This window comes from Rana temporaria, chromosome 5 (assembly GCF_905171775.1).
Source record: "Rana temporaria chromosome 5, aRanTem1.1, whole genome shotgun sequence".
Taxonomy (NCBI): Eukaryota; Metazoa; Chordata; class Amphibia; order Anura; family Ranidae; genus Rana; species Rana temporaria.
In genome coordinates, this window is record NC_053493.1 from 42,203,292 (window position 1) to 42,222,683 (window position 19,392).

At 47.5% G+C, this 19,392-nt stretch overlaps 1 protein-coding gene across 1 annotated transcript in view; it reads right to left on the reverse strand.

Annotated features, from left to right (window-relative positions):
* Nucleotides 1–19,392, reverse strand: part of CUBN (cubilin) — a 365,663-nt gene that overhangs the window by 48,626 nt on the left and 297,645 nt on the right. The gene's annotated exons all lie outside the window — the stretch shown is intronic.

The following is a 19,392-nucleotide window of genomic DNA, read 5'->3' on the forward strand; positions in this document are numbered from 1 at the left end:
TTTCTTTCCGGCCGACTGTCCTGGGGAAGAGGTTCCACCGGCCCCCCCCTGAAAAAACGGCGTGGACGTCCGTGGGGCCGACATAAGCCGCATCCAAAGGCCGATGTCTTTAGTGTCCCACCTAATATCCGGCCTGATAGCCCGGCGTTGCCGGAACTGCTCATCATACCGGAGCCACCCAGTGCCCCCGTAGCACCGGTAGGCCTCGCTAATCGCCTCCTGGTAACTAAAAAGCGCCGAACAGTGTTCGGGGTTTTTCTCGCCGATCACGCTCGCCATGATCGAGTATGCCTGCGACCAGTTCGCAAAAGTTCTAGGTATAAGCCTATACCTCCTCTTCTCCTCGTCCTCTTTTTTGGACTCCTCCGGCTTAACCCTATCAAGGTTAAACTTTTCCAGCGGTAACAACGCAAATATCTCTACATATTCGCTCTTCCAAATCTTTTCCCGCACCTCCGGCTTCAAATGTGAACCCAGCGGTGCCTCATAACAGGTATACACCTCCCCTTTAGCTGCGTCCGCCAACCGGACCAAATCCCTCTTCTTTGCGGAATCGACCCCCGCATCTCCTTTATCCGCAGGCGGCACCCCATTACCCGCTGCCACCGCCCCTACCTCTTGCCCCTTGTCCACAGGCACCACTGGCCCCGACCCGGCGACCGCCACTGCAGGTGACGTGACCCCGGACCCCCCCGCCGGACCCCATGCTGCCGCGGGGCTAACGGCGGGGCTGCCCCCCCCCTTCAGCTGGCTCACCAATGCTTCTAGACCCACCAAAAACCGGTGCAAACCCCCATCCTCTCCCGACTGTTCCCCCAGGGCACCCGAACCCCCGCTACTCGCCCCTGCGGGCACCCCTAAACGCCTACGGGGACCCCCCCGTCCCCCCACTGACACCCCCACATTTTGTACATTAGAAGACAAAGCCAAAAACGACTCACCGGGCTGTCTGGAAGCAATCCCATCAGCCGTCCGGCTTGGCTCCCGCGCTGCGACCTCCGTCCTGGGCACGACTTCCTCCTCCGACAGCTCCCCTTCCGATCGATCTCCAGGGTGACCCTCCTCACCCGATGAAAGCCCACCAGGCGACTCGGGCCTGGGAGCCGTGGGCCCAGAGCTGGACTCGCTCTCGCTGCGCACCCTGGACCCGTGAACCGACTTCCTCGTTGCTTTCCTTGGTGCCTCGTACATTCTGCCGTCTTCCCCTCCCCCACGCTCCCTCACCACGGGGCTGGATTGGAGGTGGCTAGCCGCGGATGCTGGGGAGCTAGCCACCGCAGGGACCGATGTGCGTTGCTGAGGCTCTCGGCCCTCCGGTGCAAAACCGGGGTTGGAGCCCGCGTCCCTCCGATCGTCTCGCCGAGCGGACCTGGCCGCCGCAGTAGAGCCCCCTGGCCGCCCCCTCCCTGCCCCACGCTGCCGATCGGTGGCCTTCTCCTGGCGCCCCCCCGCCGCTGTACGTTTCGCTGGGGGGCCCGAGGGGGCCCGGATGGGGCTGCCCTCCCTCCTATGGGACCGGGTGGACGGACCTGGTGAATATCGCACAGGAGGCCGGGACACCCGTGAACGCGGGGTATCTCCCTCCCCCCCCCGGACAGGTGAATTAACCACATTGCCCCGCTCTGCAGGCCGAGGCCCCCGCGCTCCCGGGGTGCCCCCCTCCCCCCCCCCCCGGACAGGTGAATCAGTCCTGGTATCCCCCTGTGGCAGGAGCGGCCCCAGCATGGACTGGAGCCACCCCTCGCCGCGGCGATCTGCCTCCTCCCTGAGCTGGGCGAGCATCGCCTCAACCCCAGACATAGTAGCAGGCAGCTGGATGAAAATTGAGTCCCCGGCCTAGCAGCGCTCGTTTTTTTTTTTTTTTTTTTCGTTTTTGTCAGGCAGAGCCAGCTACACCAGCAGCGCCTGTCCCTGGAGCCGATCGCCCGAAAATATAGCCCCCGGTCGCGGCCTGCCGCTCAACGGTAGTCTCTGGCAGAACAACAGGCCCCAGCAGCGCCCCTAAGAACCGCCGATCGCCAGAAAATAGAGTCCCCGGTCGCGGCCTGCCTCTCCCTGGTAGTTACTGGCAGAGCAAGGATCCCCAGCAGCGCCTATGTCCCGCCGACCGCCCGAAAATAAAGTCCCCGGTCGCGGCCTACCTCTCCCCGGACGTTTCTGGCAGAGCACAGAGTCCCCAGCAGCAAACTTCGCCCCTCGTGCTGTTAGCCCGGGAAGCGTGGGAGGGTGATTTATAACCTCCCCTCCCACCGCTCTCCTTCACTGCAACCCCTCCCACTGACCATGGCAGGGCTTTCCTTTAACCCCGTCATGGCCGGCCCTGCGCCTATGCTGTGGGTTTTTTGCTCCGGGCCTCTCTGACATAACAGCACGGGAAGCATGGCAAATGTGAGCATCAATGGTGGAAAGAATACCTTTAAGATTACAACTTAGGAGCCCCAACAGTAGAGGTGATTTATTTTTACAAAGCAAATATATTTTTGTACACTGATACTGACTAGTATTTCAGCATCTCTTTTCTCCTTCAGTTTCTTTTCCTCAAGCCCTGTACACACGGCCGGGAATCCCGTCAGGAAAAAAACGTTGGTTTTCCTGAATGGATTCCTGGCAAGCTTGGCATACAGGCAGCCATTCAAAAGAACCGCCGTTCTTTTGAATGGCAAGAACGCGGTGACGTCATCGACTACGACGAGCCGGCGCTCGTCACATTCGATGCCGTCGCCACCATCTTGCTACACCCTACACTACCCTTGTATGCTACCGCGTATGCGTCGAAGTCTCATCGAGCATGCGCGGGTTTACCTGGGGACAGGTAAGCATACTGACAAACGGTTTTCTCGGCAGGAAACACTGGCGAGAATGAAAAACAAAAAACTGCGCTAATCAAAAATACAGAGGCTGCAGACAGACGTGTGATACACAATACAGCAAGGAAAACAAAATAAAGCTGCGCCAAAAAATTAATTGATCATAAGGGATAATCCCTATAATAATGAAAAACAGTCCGTATGTGTAAATTAATAGTCCACAGTAGATATTATCACAGAAAAAATTGTAGTTAAACCGAATCCTCCAGCAGACACACTCATGTAGTTAAACTTTAGCAGACCACCATTATGTGAGGAAAAGCATTGTCTGAAGTGATCCCTTCACCATTAAAAGGGGCTGCTTACCAGAGGGTAAGCCAATTGAGCATTTGGCTATAACCCAGCCGCGGCCTTTAATCCACCAGATCACAATGGAGGAAGCAGCACTGGCGAGAATCCCGACGAGAAAATAGAGAGCAGGTTCTCTATTTTTCTCGTCGGGATTCCCAGCAGTTTTCTCGCAGAGAAAGCATACTGAAGCCCTGAATGGCAAGAACGCGGTGACGTTATCGACTACGACGAGCCTGCGCTCATCACACTCAATGTTATTCTTGCTACACCCCACACTATGCCTTGCATGCTACCACACATGCGTCGAAGGCTTATCGAGCATGCGCAGGTTTATCTTTGGACAGGTAAGCATACAGACGACCGGTTTTCTCGGCAGCAAACACTCTGCCAGGAAACTCAACGAGAAAATAAAGAGCAGCGTTCTCTATTTTCCCCTTGGGATTCCTGGCTGTTTTCCTGACGGGAAAACTTCTAGGGAGCATACACATGGCCGGGATTCCCGGCCAAATACTCTCCTGGCAGTTTTCCTGCCGGGAAAAGCGGTTGTGTGTACGAGGCTACACGCACGATTTTCACGGCAAAAAACTCTCCCAGCAGCTCTCTTGCTGAGGAAACCCGTCGTGTGTACAAGGCTTCATTCAGAAAATGTGACCCCAATGCTGATGGAGAGGGGCAGGTTAGGGGCAAACCAGGACGTCCTCAGTTGCCCGATGTGCTCCTTATCAACATATGATGTCATTGGTTGTTAGTATGCCAGCAGATGGCCTGCACAGTGCCCAAGGTTGTAATGCGACACAAATATAAAACTGTGGTTTGTGTAACAAAAAAAAGCAGCCGTGATATGCCTGCCAATATTGGGGCAATTTTTAGGCATTTTGCCAAGGCCCCCCTGAAGAACCCAGAAGGCACCCTGGTTAAATAAGAAGTTTATAGACAAATGACATGCCCCCACTAACATTGACCATGAGGACTAATGTGCAAAAAATATTTGTTAAACCCAATGGCCCGGATTCAGAGAGCAATTGCGCCTGCGTAACCATAGGTTACACAGCGCAATTGCTTACTTGCGCCGGCGTTACGAATGCTCCTGATTCAGGAACATCGTAACGCCGACTGCAGCCTAAAATCTGCGTGGCATAAGGCTCTTATGCCACGCATATCTTAGGCTGCATTCTTGCGATGTCCGCTAGGGGGCGCTCCCATTGTGCTCAGTGTATAGTATGCAAATTGCATACTAACACCGATTCACAATGTTGCGTGAGCCCTGCGTACGCAAGTTACGTCGTTTCCGTACGGCGTGTTTAGCGTAAGGCTGCCCCTTCTAATAGTAGGGGCAGCCAATGCTAAAGAATACCCGTCGTTCCCGTGTCGCCAAATTTGAATGTTACGTACTTTGCGTAAGTGATTCGTGAATGGCGCTGGACGCCATTCACGTTCACTTTGAAGCAAATGACGTCCTTGCGACGTCATTTGCCGCAATGCACGTCAGGAAAGTTTCCCGACGGAGCATGCGCGCTACGATTGGCGCGGGAACGCTCCTAATTTAAATGATTCCCGCCCCGTACGGGATCATTTAAATTGCGTGCTCTAGCGCCGGGCAATTTAGCCGGCGCGCCCTCGCAATTTACGGAGCTACTGCTCCGTGAATCCAGGGCAGCGGAGCAAATTTGCGGGGGCGCAGGGCAAAATCGTTGCCCTGCGCCCCTGCAAAAAAAGCGCAAATCTCTTTGAATCCGGGCCAATATTTGTGGTAAAACCCTTTTGATAATTAAAGGGGTTGTAAAGGTACAATGTTCTTCTGCGAGGCTTTCTCCCTGGTGTCGAGTGTCGTGTTCGCCCCCTCCCTTGGACTACCGGAGAGTCAGGACGCTCTCTATGTTGCAGATAAAGAAAGGAGCTGTGTGTTAGTGCGCGTCCTGACTCTCCTGTAGTACAAGGGAGGGGGCGAGCATTACACTCCACACCAGGGAGAAAGTCTCGCATTACTGTGTGGAGTTACAGACAGAAGAACAGGAAGTGAGGATTTCTCAGAAGAAATAAGGACATTTAAAAGCAAAATGGAAGGATGAGGTAAGTGAAGGAGGACTGCACTAAGCTAAATGAAGCTATTTAGGGGGAAAAAATTGTACCTTTACAACCCCTTTAAATAATACATTTTTATAGAAATTCTTACATCAGGCCAAACAGAGGGACAATTATGGAAGAAAGAGGGACAGGGGGATTTTCAAAAGATAGACAGCCGCTCTAAATGAAGGACAGTTGGAGAGTATGCTTCAGGACTAAAAAACTACTTTGGTGCAGTGCAATTTGATTTGGTGCAGCATGATCTCAAATCGCACCCCACTGAAACACATGTGATTTGCACATAAATGCAGCGTGATATATATGGTGTATACCAGGGCTAACAGAAAATACATGTAACAAAATTACATTTTGGGTTCATATTGTGCCTGAAGAGGGTGCTGATGTACAGCAAATTTCAGCTGTACAATTAAATGAGCAGGACAGTTGTATAACTACTAATGGAAAACTAGCATGTTATGCTTTACGTTTCAAAAAATATTTATTGGCTTCTTTATTTACACTTGGCCAATTGGGATCAAATAGCCAGATTCACGTAGAGTTACGACGGCGTATCAGTAGATACGCCGTCGTAACTCCGAATCTGCGCCGTCCTATATTTAAGTGTATTCTCAAATTGAGATACACTTAAATCTAGCTAAGATACGACCGCCTGCGCCGTCGTATCTTAGCTGTCTATTTACGCCGGCCGCTAGGGGCGTGTACGCTGATTTACGCCTAGAATGCGTAAATCAGCGAGATACGCCTATTCACGAACATACGATTGCCCGTCGCAGTACAGATACGCCGTTTACGTAAGGCTTTTTCAGGCCTAAAGTTATTTCACCAAAAAGATGGCGCAGCCAATGTTAAGTATGGACGTCGGACCCGCCGTCGAATTTCACGTTGTTTGCGTAAGTCGATTCAGAATAGGGCTGGGCGTAGGTTACGTTCACGTCTAAACCAATGAGTCTTTGTGGCGTAATTTGGAGCATGCGCACTGGGATACGTCGACATCCGTTCGTTCAAAACGTCAATCACGTCGGGTCACGAATCATTAGCATAAAACACGCCCACCTCTTCACAATTTGAATTAGGCGCGCTTACGCCGGCCCATTTACGCTACGCCGCCGTAACTTAGGACGCAAGTGCTTTGTGAATACAGCACTTGCCTCTCTAACTTACGGCGGCATAGCGTATTTGAGATACGCTACGTCTGCCTAACGTTAGACGCGTCTTTTTGAATCCAGCTAAAAGTTTTTAAATGGGCAAAATGTTTTTGGAATCAAGGCGGATTTTGGAGCACCCACAGGATTACCAAACTAAAGTTAGCTGGTTGACTTTACTAGATGATAACTCAAGAATGACAGTCTTGGACTATAGGTGGACTACAATACTCAGCAGCCTCCACAAGGGCACTGCTACACAACATCAAAGTGCCCATTTACAACACTGACACATTGAATGAATGAAAAACTTGTATAGCGCTACATATGCGAACTGAATCGCCTCAAGGCGCTTGGGATCCATTTTCCTTCTAATTTTGGCCTTCAGAATAGATGGGTCTTGAGTTTTTTCCTGAAGGCCCGGTGATTCATTTACGTTCGGATATTGGTTGGTAATGCGTTCCAGTCGGGGTCCTTGGACTGCAAATCTCCGTTCTCCTTTTGTCTTATAACGGGCCTTTGGGATTTGAAGTAGATTTGGGTTAGTTGACCTGAGAACGCGATAGGGGTTGTGGTATTTTATTTTCTCACATAGGTATTGGGGAGCGATTCCTTGAACACAAGTCGTGTGTACGCGGCATTACACTTTAGCAATAAAATGAAACTCCTAAACCACATAAATGTTTAGCTATTTCGTGGGATGACTTTGGTGTACGTACGCCCTAATCTCTGCTTGAAGGCTCTTTTTTGGGTGTCACTCCAAACCCTTCTCCCATGGTTAGTCTCATACCTGAATGGCTTCTTCGTATACATAACAGGTTTGGCATTGAGTCTCTTGGCTGGTTGTGGTAGAAATCATTACAGCTAGTAGTAGTGGGATACATTCAAATGGATTGTTGTGTAATGTTGACCATTTTATACCACTCATCCAAATGGCTTCTTCAGTTGAAATGAGTTTTAGGAATATACACCATTGTGTCAGGAAAGCTGTCACTGGGGTAAGGACGTTAAAACAGCATTACATGTGAGTGACAGGGGATATTGAACCCCACCCCTGTTTAGGGATGGTTGTTCCAATTTAGGGAGCCATCGTTTAGGGGTTTCGCTACACCCACCATGGCCGAGAAATGGACCTTCACTACTTTATCTGCAGCTAACACTTCTAGCACTTTCTTTCCAATGGTGGCCATGTTACCCCCCAATTATGTGACCATCTGACCGCCATTTAAATTATGTGTAGAAAGTTGAAACGGCAGAGTGATATGGTATAAATGTAACCAACAGTGTCACTAGGGACTAGATCTCTACAGAAGAGGAGTGACTCAATCCATTAAGCCAGGGCTTGACAAATTTGCTTGGAATCTAGGAGCCAGCTAGAAAAGTTAGGAGCCAGGAACACGCAGAAGCGAACGCATACGTGAGTAGCGTCCGTATATGAAATCGGTGTTCAAACCACACATGTGAGGTATCGCCGCGATTGGTAGAGCGAGAGCAATAATTCTAGCCCTAGACCTCCTCTGTAACTAAAAACATGCAACCTGTAGAATTTTTTAAACGTCGCCTATGGAGATTTTAAAGGGTAAAAGTTTGTCGCCATTCCACGAGCGCACGCAATTTTGAAGCGTGACATGTTGGGTATCAATTTACTCTGCGTAACATTATCTTTCACAATATAAAAAAAAATGGGCTAATGTTACTGGTGTCTTATTTTTTTAATTAAAAAAAGTGTATTTTTTCCCAAAAAAGTGCGCTTGTAAGACCGCTGCGCAAATACAGTGTGACAGAAAGTATTGCAACGACCGCCATTTTATTCTCTAGGGTGTTAGAATAAAAAATATATATAATGTTTGGGGGTTCTAATTAGAGGGAAGGAGATGGCAGTGAAAACAGACAGGGGAAGCCCCATTAGCATTGCTGGTTGTCTTGTCATACCAACGGCCACCACAAGATGGCACCAGATCACAGAAGGAAGCATAGGCCTGCAGAAGGCCGCAAAGCCGCGGCCTCAAATACTGGCTGGCAATCGTGCGGTGGCGGCGCACAGAGACACAGGATACCCCAGCTGTGCCACCCCAGGTGCCAGGTCGCTAATTCTAGTCGCAATTGCGACCTGGCGCCCAGGTTTTGTCGAACCCTGCATTAAGCCCCTTCAGCAGAGATCACATGACCAGCATTCAGGCATTTGGTCATCTGGCTGGCACCACGGGAAAGCCAGAGCACCGCTTTAAGCATGGAAAACATCTCAACGCTGTCTATAAGCTTGCCACCTTCAACGATGTAGTGCAAGGGCCTGTCTGATTGCATACAAATTGAAAGTGTTTAGGTTTGACCTCATATTGTATGGTTTTGGAAAATCTAGAGTAAATTGCATATTGTATGGCCAGCCTTATTTAGTTATTAGAAATAGGATGGTCAGCACAGCAGGGTTAGTAGTGAAAATACAGTACAGCTTCAAGGCCCCATGCACACTGGTTTAAAAAATGCTGCTTCTACAGAAGTTTAGTATTCTACCTATAGAAGCAGCTCAATGGGCCAGATTCACAGAAAAAGTACGCTGGAGTATCTGCTGATACTCCGGCGTACTTTCAAATTTGCCGCGTCGTATCTTTATTTGTAATTCACAAACAAAGATACGACGGCTTTTGGCTAAGATCCGACAGGCGTACGGCTTCGTACGCCTTCGGATCTTAGGATGCAATACTTCGGCGACCGCTGGGTGGAGTTTGCGTCGTTTTCTGCGTCGGGTATGCAAATTAGCTGTTTACGCCGATCCACAAAGGTACGTGCGTTCGTCGCATTCTCTTACGTCGTCTCTAGTTGGTTTTTCCCGTCGCAAACTGTTATTTCATGGCTTAGATTTAGACCAGCCAAGTTAAAGTATGGCCGTCGTTCCCACGTCGAATTTCAAATTTTTTTTTTTTTTTGCGTAAGACGTCCGGGAATACGAAAGGACGTAACGCACGTCGCCGTTCAAAAAACACGTTGGGGCGCCGTAATTTCGCGCAAAGCACGGCGGGAAATTTCCTAACGGAGCATGTGCAGAACGTTCGGCGCGGGAACGCGCCTAATTTAAATGGTACACGCCCCATTTGAATTAGGCGGGCTTGCGCTAGACAGCTTTACGCTACGCCGCCGCAAGTTTACACGCAAGTGCTTTGTGAATCAAGCACTTACAACGAAAACTTGCGGCGGAGTAACGTAAAGGGGATACGTTACGTCGCCATAATTGTTTGTGAATCTGGCCCAATGTGTCCATTTTGGTGCTCCGTTTTTTTTTTTTTTTTGGGGGGGCTTGGTTGATTTTGGCAGAGAATGTGCAACCCAGATGGTTTATTATGGGTTTCATAAAGAGAACCATGGAGGTTACCAATGAGGAACCCTATTTCTGAAAATGCCACCTAATCCATTTTTTCAGTACTGTAAGTCAGTGACCAGTGAACAACTTTAAAGTGAACGCATAAATATGGGAGCTGCCATTACTGACTTGTTTTTCAAAATGTAGGTCCTGGGGACATCATTCTGATCCTGGCATCACTACCTAGCAAGCCACTAACCCAAATACTCTCTGTGCAGTCTGAAATCTGAGCTCCCACCATTTATAACTTGCTCCAGGTTGGTGAATCTATGATCTAGATCAGGGGTGTCCAACCTTTTGAAGAGTGAGGGCCACTTAAGCGACTTGGTAACCGGTCGCAGGCCACAATGAGCGAAGCAGGTGGATGATATGTCCGTGTCTGCTCTGCATATGCAGAGCGGACAGGGACACAGCCCACAATCCTTTTTAGCAGGTCTTATTGGAGGTAGAACACAAGTCGGTTTATGTCTTCCACTACTTAGAGATGAATGGAGGGTCCAATTGGTCGAACTGACCGTGTGAAAGGGATCCAAGGTTGCTTTCACACTGATGCGGTATGGTTTACCCGCACCACGGGTGCAACACAGTGCTTTCCAATAGACTTCTATTATATTCTGCAGGTTTGGTGCACTTTCAGAAAGCTCACCAAACTCGCAGGTAAATAACAGAAGTCTATGCCTCAGTGCAGGTAACCCGCAGGTAAACTGCTCTGCACCTGAGGATCAGTTTGAAAGTAGCCCAGTAACCACTGCAGGAAAAATACCCATATATACACCATGGGCCGGATTCAGATAGATTTGTGTATCTATCTGCTGGCGTAACGTATCTGCGATCCGTTACGCCGCCGTAAATTAGGGCGCAAGTTTCGTATTCAGAAAGGACTTGCGCCCCGTGTTACGGCGGCGTAATGTATGTCGTCCGGCGTAAGCCCGCCTAATTCAATTGTGTTTGATGTGGGCGTGTTTTATTCAAATTCACTTTGACCCCACGTATTTTACGAACGGCCAGTGCGCATGCTCGAAATTACGCCGCAAAGCCTCATTGGTTTAGACGTGAACGTAACTTACGCAAAGCCCTATTCGCGAACGACTTACACAAATGACGTAAAATTTTCAAAACTTGCGCGGGAATGACGTCCATACTTAACATGAGCTACGCCTCATATAGCATGGGTAACTTTACGCCGGAAAAAGCCTAATGTAAACGACGTAAAAAATTGCTCCGGGCGGACGTACGTTTCTGAATCGGCGTAACTACCTAATTTGCATATTCCTTGCGGAAATATACGGAAGCGCCACCTAGCGGCCAGCGTAAATATGCAGCCTAAGATACGACGGTGTAAGAAACTTACGCCGGTCGGATCTTAGGGAAATCCTCTATGAATCAGGCGCATAGATACGACCCCGCAACTCAGAGTTACGACGGCGTATCCGGAGATACGCCGTCGTAACTCCGTTGTGAATCTGGCTCTGTGATTTTAGTAATAAACTGACCTTTAATAACAGAATTTTATTCCATCCCAGAGCAGGAGGTTGCGGGACACAACAGAGGGCTCTGCAGGCCACATGTGCCCCCCCCTGATCTAGATAATATACTATACCTGGACCCCCCAATGCAAACCAGTCAGCAATGCCATCTTATAATTCTAAGATCACATGTCCCCCTTTAATATCCTGCAAACATTGATCCATTTGCGTATCTCAAACGCAGTCATTCCTTTATGATATTAATCATGCCAGACTTATTAAACTTCCTTTTAGGCAATTCTGTCTTCACAGAGTTCTGCATTATGATGTTTAGAATGATTATTATTTGGGCACATGGGAACTTCTTGTTTCAGTGTGAGGCATCCTTGTGACACTGGTTACTCCCAGTGACTGAAGCAATTCTGGTGACTAACAGTCATACCCCCGGCATCAGTAATGGCACACAGCCATCCAAAGCGTGTGCCAGGAGGCATGGACAAGTACCGGAACACCGCAAACATTTTATATGTAATGTGATAACTGTCACATGATGAGTCTGCATGACATCTGATATTCAAGGAAAATGTTTTACTAGTAAATAGTGTCATTTAACCCATTTGCTGCACTTTAGGGGGGCATTAACCTTTAAGAAGTATTCTGCACCAATCTGCTAAAGTCCAACTCCAGACAAAATCTATTCTTTTTTTTGTTTGTTTTGAAAAGATTTCAGAATCTATACATTTCTGTCAAGTTTTTATTGCTGTCTGTGACCCCCACTGACGTTAAAATCTTTGAGCGAAAATTCTTCTGCAGGAGAACTTTTATACTTGTAGACGGGTGCAATCTACTTTCTCCACTGCAGGTGGTGCCCAACAGTAGGGACATTGCAGGGGGAGAGGAAGTCAAGAGGAACATGTTTTTCTGGGTGACTGGGGAAGCTATCTGATTGGATGCTGCCATCCCATGTGACACTAGTTGCCATTTTGGGTCAGGCAGAGCCTATTTAAGATCATGGCTCACAGATTTGGTGCTCATTTATGTGAGTGGACTGCTTAGAGACAGATCTCCCAGCTGTCAGAGAAAGTGGCTAGTGGTAAGGAGGGGTCCCTTATAAATAGATATAGGCTAGGGATATGCTTATCTTCTTGGAATACTCCCGCTTGGCTGCAGGCTGGCCAGTCTGCATTTTATCCATCTAGGACTGATGTTGTCGGCTCGCTCAAGAACTGCTCAATTCTACCTTGGCCAGTCATGCTGTGAGTGTTCCCAGTTGGGTGCCATCCCAGTGGGCTGCTTCTATTGTTTCTTCCTAATACAAGTTCTGTTTATTGTAACCGGACTCTGTGACTTCACTGCCACCGCACCACGTTGCGCCCACCCACATACTCACCTCTCTAGAGGCCCACGTCTTCTTTCTTGGGAAAGAGGATCAGACTCCCCCCAAAACATCGTTCTCAGTTCTCCTTCGTGTTCACCTGGGCTCTGGTTAAAAGCTCTTTTGGTGTCTTTTGCTGTGCTTTGGCATATCACATGTATAGTGTTGTGGTAGAAGTATTGCAACTTACGGCACAGCCTGAATTTTGTGTTATTAGTATAGTCCAATATTATGATCAGATTTTATTAACAAAAGGCCGTCTCTTTATTGTATAAAGCAGGGGTCTCCAAACGGTGGCCCGAGGGCCAGATGTGGCCCTTTGCTAGCCTTCATCTGGCCCTCGGACACGATCCCTCTCACTGAAATGAGGTACTATTCCTTCCACTGACACCAACAAGGAGGCACTATTTCTTCCACTGATACCAATGATGGGATACTAGTCCTCCTACTAATAGGGGTATTACTCCTACTGACCACCAACCCTGAGGCCATATTTATTCTCACTGATGCCAAGCCCAGGACATTTTCTTCCCCCGCTGGCCACAGTTTGGCCCTTCTAAAGTCTGAAAGACAATAAACTGGCCCTTCGTTTGAAAATTTTGGAGACCCCTGGTATAAAGACACTGCTGAATTTCGATGCTCATAACCTGCATGAACTATGTAAACTTTGAAACAATATAACAATATTTTCATCCATATTATGTGGTATATACCCATGTCTACTTTCGTTTCTATGCTGCAGCCTCCATTACTCTATTTCGCATTTTCCAAATTGTCAGATGCCCATTTCATTCTCTGTGGAATGTACCGTATTTATCGGCGTATACCACACACTTTTTTGCCCTGAAAATCAGGGCAAAATCGTGGGTGCGCGATATACGGCGATACCCGCTTTCCCGCGCCGAGTTTGAACACTGCGCCGGCATATACCGAGCGCAGTACACTCGTGTATAGTCGAGCAGGCTCGGCCCCTCTCGCGCTCACGTCCTGGACGTCCAGGACGTGAGCGCGAGAGTAGCCGAGCCTGCCCGACTATACACGAGTGCACTGCGCTCGGTATATGCCGGCGCAGTGTTCAAACTCGGCGCGGGAAAGCGGGGATCGAGTGGCAGCGGGGAGGACACCGCAGCCTAAGGACGCCGGACCTTACGAAGAGGACACCCGAAGCCACAGACGGACGCCGGACCCAACGAAGAGGACACTCGAAGCCGCAGACGGACGCCGGACCCGACGAAGAGGACACCCAAAGCCGCAGACGGACGCGACAAGGCCGCTGATGGACGCCGCGCAAGACACCAAAACTGTAAGTAGTAAAATGTAATAAAATGTTTTTTTTACCGGAATGTTGGGTCCACTTTAGGGGTGCGCACTATACGCCGGAGCGCGCAATACCCCGATAAATACGGTAGTTCCCGAGGGCTTTCACACAGGAGCGGTTCGCTGGCAGGATGGTAAAAAAAAGTCCTCCTAGCCTATTAAAATCAATGGGCAGCGCCGCCAAAGTGCCTCAGCAGCAGCGATTTGCGGGCGCTTTTAACCCTTTATTCGGCCGCTAGCGGGGTTAAAAGCACCCGAAAAGTGGTGCAAAAAACTACGGTAAAGCGCCGCCTAAAATATCGGCTTTTACTGCCAACGGCGCGGCGCCTCAGTGTGAAAGTAGGCTTAGAGCCTTGACAGCCTGCATTTAAAAAAAAAAATGCACACTATTATACTATTTTTCTCCCTGGAGACTCAAAGCACTCAGGAAGAACATGCAAAAACAATGCAGATAGGGTTATGGTCAGGATTTGAACCGGGGACCCTAGTGCAGCAAGGCAGAAGTGCAACCCAATATGCAACACCTGCAGAAAATACCCACTACAGCTACCAATCAGCTTCATCTGTGCTTGCAATACTTTTAAGAGTGTAACTATATATACAGTACTGTATATTGTTGCCTTTATGAACCACCCTTTCTTTACGGCACCAAATTTTCACAATGACCAATATTGGCCATCACAAAGTAGGTCATGCCTGTTTGCTCTTTTGATCATCTCTAGCCAAACCTGGGTTGTTCAGCCAGGCCCATCTGCCCATGTATTCTGAAATCTAGTGATAGTAACAACTGATGACAATGTGGTATATCCCTGGTAACAGTGATAACAAATTACTAAACGCATCATCATATCTTGTGAAGATCTATATTTTACTTGTCATGTGATTTATATCTGCAGCCTGAAATGAAAAATGTCTCTGTCTAGCCCATCATTAGCAGTAGGTAACCTGAGGTCATTGCAATTAACCTACTTTGTGGCTACATGTGATCCTATGGGCCAGATTCAGGTACAGCTGGCGTATCTGTGCGGCGGCGTAACGTAAATCGGGTACGTTACGCCGCCGCACAGATACGCCGCAAGTTTTTCAGGCAAGTGCTTGATGCACAAAGCACTTGCCTGTAAAAGTTGCGGCGGCGTAGCGTAAATCCTCCGGCGCAAGCCCGCCTAATTCAAATGATCCGGGTAGGGGGCGTGGATCATTTAAATTAGGCGCGTTCCCGCGCCGATCGTACTGCGCATGCTCCGTCCCTAAAATTTCCCGACGTGCATTGCGCTAAATGACGTTGCAAGGATGTCATTGGTTTCGATGTTAACGTAAATGGTGTCCAGCGCCATTCACGGACAACTTACGCAAACGACGTTAAATTTTCAAATTTTGACGCGAGAACGACGGCCATACTTAACATTGGCTACGCCACCTAGGGGGCAGCTTTATCTTTACGCTGCGTATCTCTTACGGAAACGCCGTAAATTTACTGCGACGGGCAAGCGTACGTTCGTGAATCAGCGTAACAACTCATTTGCATATTCTACGCCGATCGCAATGGAATCGCCACCTAGTGGCCGGCCTAGAATTGCAGCCTAAGATCCGACGATGTGAGTCACTTACACCTGTCGGATCTTAGGGAGATCTATGCGTAACCTGTCTGAATCAGGCGCATAGATACGACCATCGGAACTCAGAGATGCGCCATCGTATTTCTTTCTGAATCCGGCCCTATGTGTCTAATAACACTGTGAGGAGGGAGAAAATGCGGTTGATAGCTTGGATATCGCAGAACAAAGAACAGAAAAGGCATATGAATGAATTAGACAGGGTGGAAGAATGTATTTAAGTGAAAATATTAATTAGAGGAATGCTCTACTTTAAAAAACATAAAAAAGTGTGTGTGTGTGTGTGTGTGTGTGTATATTATATATATATATATATGTATATATATATATATATATATATATATATATATATATATATATATATATGATATATACATATATATATATATATAATATACACACACACACACACACACACACTTTTTTATGTTTTTTAAAGTAGAGCATTCCTCTAATTAATATTTTCACTTAAATACATATATATATATATATATATATATACACACATACATATATATATATATATATATATATATATATATATATATATATATATATATATATATACATATATCAGCCCTCAAAATTTCCACTCGCCTGCTAGCATTTGGCGAGTGGATTTAAGCTGGGGGCGAGTGATGACAGGGCTGCATGACCAATCTCCCTTCAATCTGTGCCTACACTTAGAGCCCGATGCGATTGGCGGCCGAAGAGGAAAGGTGCATGCTCGGGAAAAGTAGTCTGGTGAGCCGCGCACAGGCAGAGCAGTACACAGGTGCTCTCCTTACAATTCTCATTAAGCCATGGGACCTAACAATATGACCTCTCTGAGCCTGCCCCCCTCCCCCCCCGACCAATGTAGCTGGAGAGCAGAGAGCAGGAAGTAATGAGTCAGGTGGAGGATTGCGAAAATTACCACTCCGGGTGTCCCAGGTAGGCAGTGCAGCGCTCACTGAAAGTTGCCCTGACATGAGAGCGGCAGCCTTCCAGTTTGTGCAGTTTTCTTCTCCTTGTGCTCTATGTAGGTGTCCAGTTCAGCCTGAGCACTGTGAGCAGACTGGTCTCAATGTGTGCTGCGCGGTGTCAGTGTGCGCTGTGCTATGGTGTCAACGGCTGTGCAGTTGTGTGGATCTCAGCGCTGGATTGTACTCCCTCCCGCTGTGCTGCAGCTCCTCTCCTCACTGCCAGCCTGAATAAAAGGGGGAAGTGGGGAAATGCAAGCGTGGAGCCGCCCACACAGGCTCCTGATGATGAGATGAATGGGAGAGAGAGAGAGGATGGATGGGAGTTGCAGAGGAGACAGCAAGAGAATGGGGAAGAGACCCAGTTCTAGTGCCCTGTCCCTCTGGTCTGCCCCCAGTGCCCTGTCCCTCTGGTTTGCCCCCAGTGCCCTGTCCCTCTGGTTTGCCCCCAGTGCCCTGTCCCTCTGGTCTGCCCCCAGTGCCCTGTCCCATTTTGTTAAAGTTGATTTTGGTAATATTTAATTGTGTAACTTGAATCTGCATAAAACATTTAACAGTGTCATTCCATGAGATAATCTACGAGGGTGTGTTTAGGGGCGCAATTAGGCGTGGAGCAGTGTATGAATTAGGTGGGGCAACTGGTGGCGAGTAACTCTTGAGGCCTGGCTAGTAGCTCAGGGCCTGAAATTTTGAGCCCTGCATATATATATATATATATATATATATATATATATATACACACACACACACACATACATACATACACACACACAGTATCTCACAAAAGTGAGTACACCCCTCACAATTTTTTTATATTTTATTATATCTTTTCATGTGACAACACTAAAGAAATTACACTTTGCTACAATGTAAAGTAGTGAATGTACAGCTTGTATAACCGTATAACCGTATATAATATAATAAAATATATATATATATATATATATATATATATATATATATATATATATATATATATTCATCCATGATTGCTACCAGGGCCGCCATCAGGAATTATGGGGCCCCTTACACAGCTTCAGGCAAGGGCCCCCTGGAACAGAGAACCGTGGGGGGGTGCTGCCGCCTGAAATTGAGAAGCGGGGGGGGCTGCCGCGAATTGAGAAGTGGGGGGGGCCCTTAACAAGAAAAATATATATAAAAAAAAGGGGTGTAGCCATCCGGGGCCCTGGGGACCTCTGGGCCCTTTAATAATTTTTTTTTTTTTTATAAAAATAAATTACAAAAAAAGAAACCTCTGGGCCCTTTAATAAAAAAATAAATAAAAAAAATAAACATTTATTTAAAAAAAATGGGGGGGGGGATGCCATCCAGGACCCTGGGGACCTCTGGGCCCTTTAATTAAAAAAATAAAATAAAAAAATATATATGAACAAAAAAAATAAATAAACATTTATATATAAAAAAAAGGGGTGTTTGCCACATGGGGCCCTGGGCCCCATATAAAAAAAAAATATATATATATATATATATATATATATATATATATAAAAAAGAAATAAAATACAAAAAAAATATTTTTTTTATAAAAAAAAGGGGGGTTGCCATCCGGGGGCCCTGGGGACCTCAGGGTCCTTTATTATTAATAATAATAATAATAATAATAACATTTATATATATATATATATATATATATATATATATATATATATATATATATATATATATATATATATATAAAACTTTTTTTTTTATAAAAAAAAGGGGGGTTGTAATTTTTTTTTTATTTTTATTTTTTTAAGGGGGTTGCCATCCGGGCCCCAGGGGAGCTCCGGGCCCCTTACAGGTGTACTGCCTGTACCCCCCTGATGGCGGCCCTGATTGCTACACAAACCCCATTGTAATTTAAGGCATATATGTACTTTCATATAGTACACATATGCTACCTGCCTAGCCCCCCTGATTAAAAGTATCCTGATGCAGCTAGCCACATGATAGCAGTAAACCTTTATGGACTTCTATGGCACATCTCATAAGGCTATAGGCACTCAGAAATCTATGAGGAACAACCTTTTCTATGATCCTGCTCACACTAAGCGGTTTGGAATTGCGGGAAGAATCAGAGTAATTCTGCCAACAAAAAAAATCACACCTGGTCCAGGGCCACAATGTGGCTCTTGCTTCTTTGATGTGAAACGGCACATACGACGGCCAATTTAAATGAATGGGTTGCCCTATATGCGACACATGTGAGTTCCCAGTAAAGCTGAACCTACCATGTATTTTCTTCAATCTCGACAGCTGAAAGGAGCAGTGGGAGAGCAAAGGAAAGGTCAGTATGTGCTACTCGGGATAAAGAAAACCTGTTTCTTTCCTCTGCATGATCTACTTAACTTAAACAATAAATAGTACTACTTAAAGCGGAGCTCCACCCTAAAGTGGAACTCATGCTGATCAGCACCCGCCCCCCCTCCGGTGTCACATTTGACACCTTTCAGGTATTTGCACCCACTTCCGGCCACACGCTACGGGCAAAAGACGGGTTTTTCGGACTTCCCGTCTGTCGCCCGTTGTGTGCTGGGAACACTCGGCTCCCAGCACACAGCGTGTGAGCCAATCGGCGGGCGCAGCGTGACTCGCGCATGCGCCGTAGGGAACCGGGTAGTGAAGCCGGAGCGCTTCACTTCCTGGTTCCCTTATTGAGGATGGCGGGGGGAGCAGCAGAGTGGCGAGCGATCGCTCTTCCTCTGCTGCGGACGGCGCTGGACTCCAGGACAGGTAAGTGTCCTAATATTAAAAGTCAGCAGCTGCAGTATTTGTAGCTGCTGGCTTTTAATATTTTTTTATACTGGCACATCCGCTTTAAGCAGACTATATATCCGGAAAGCTCTAGTTAATTTTAACCACTTTCCATTCATGGGGCATTCCAAACAAGTAATCATCACAAGGTTGACGTACGCC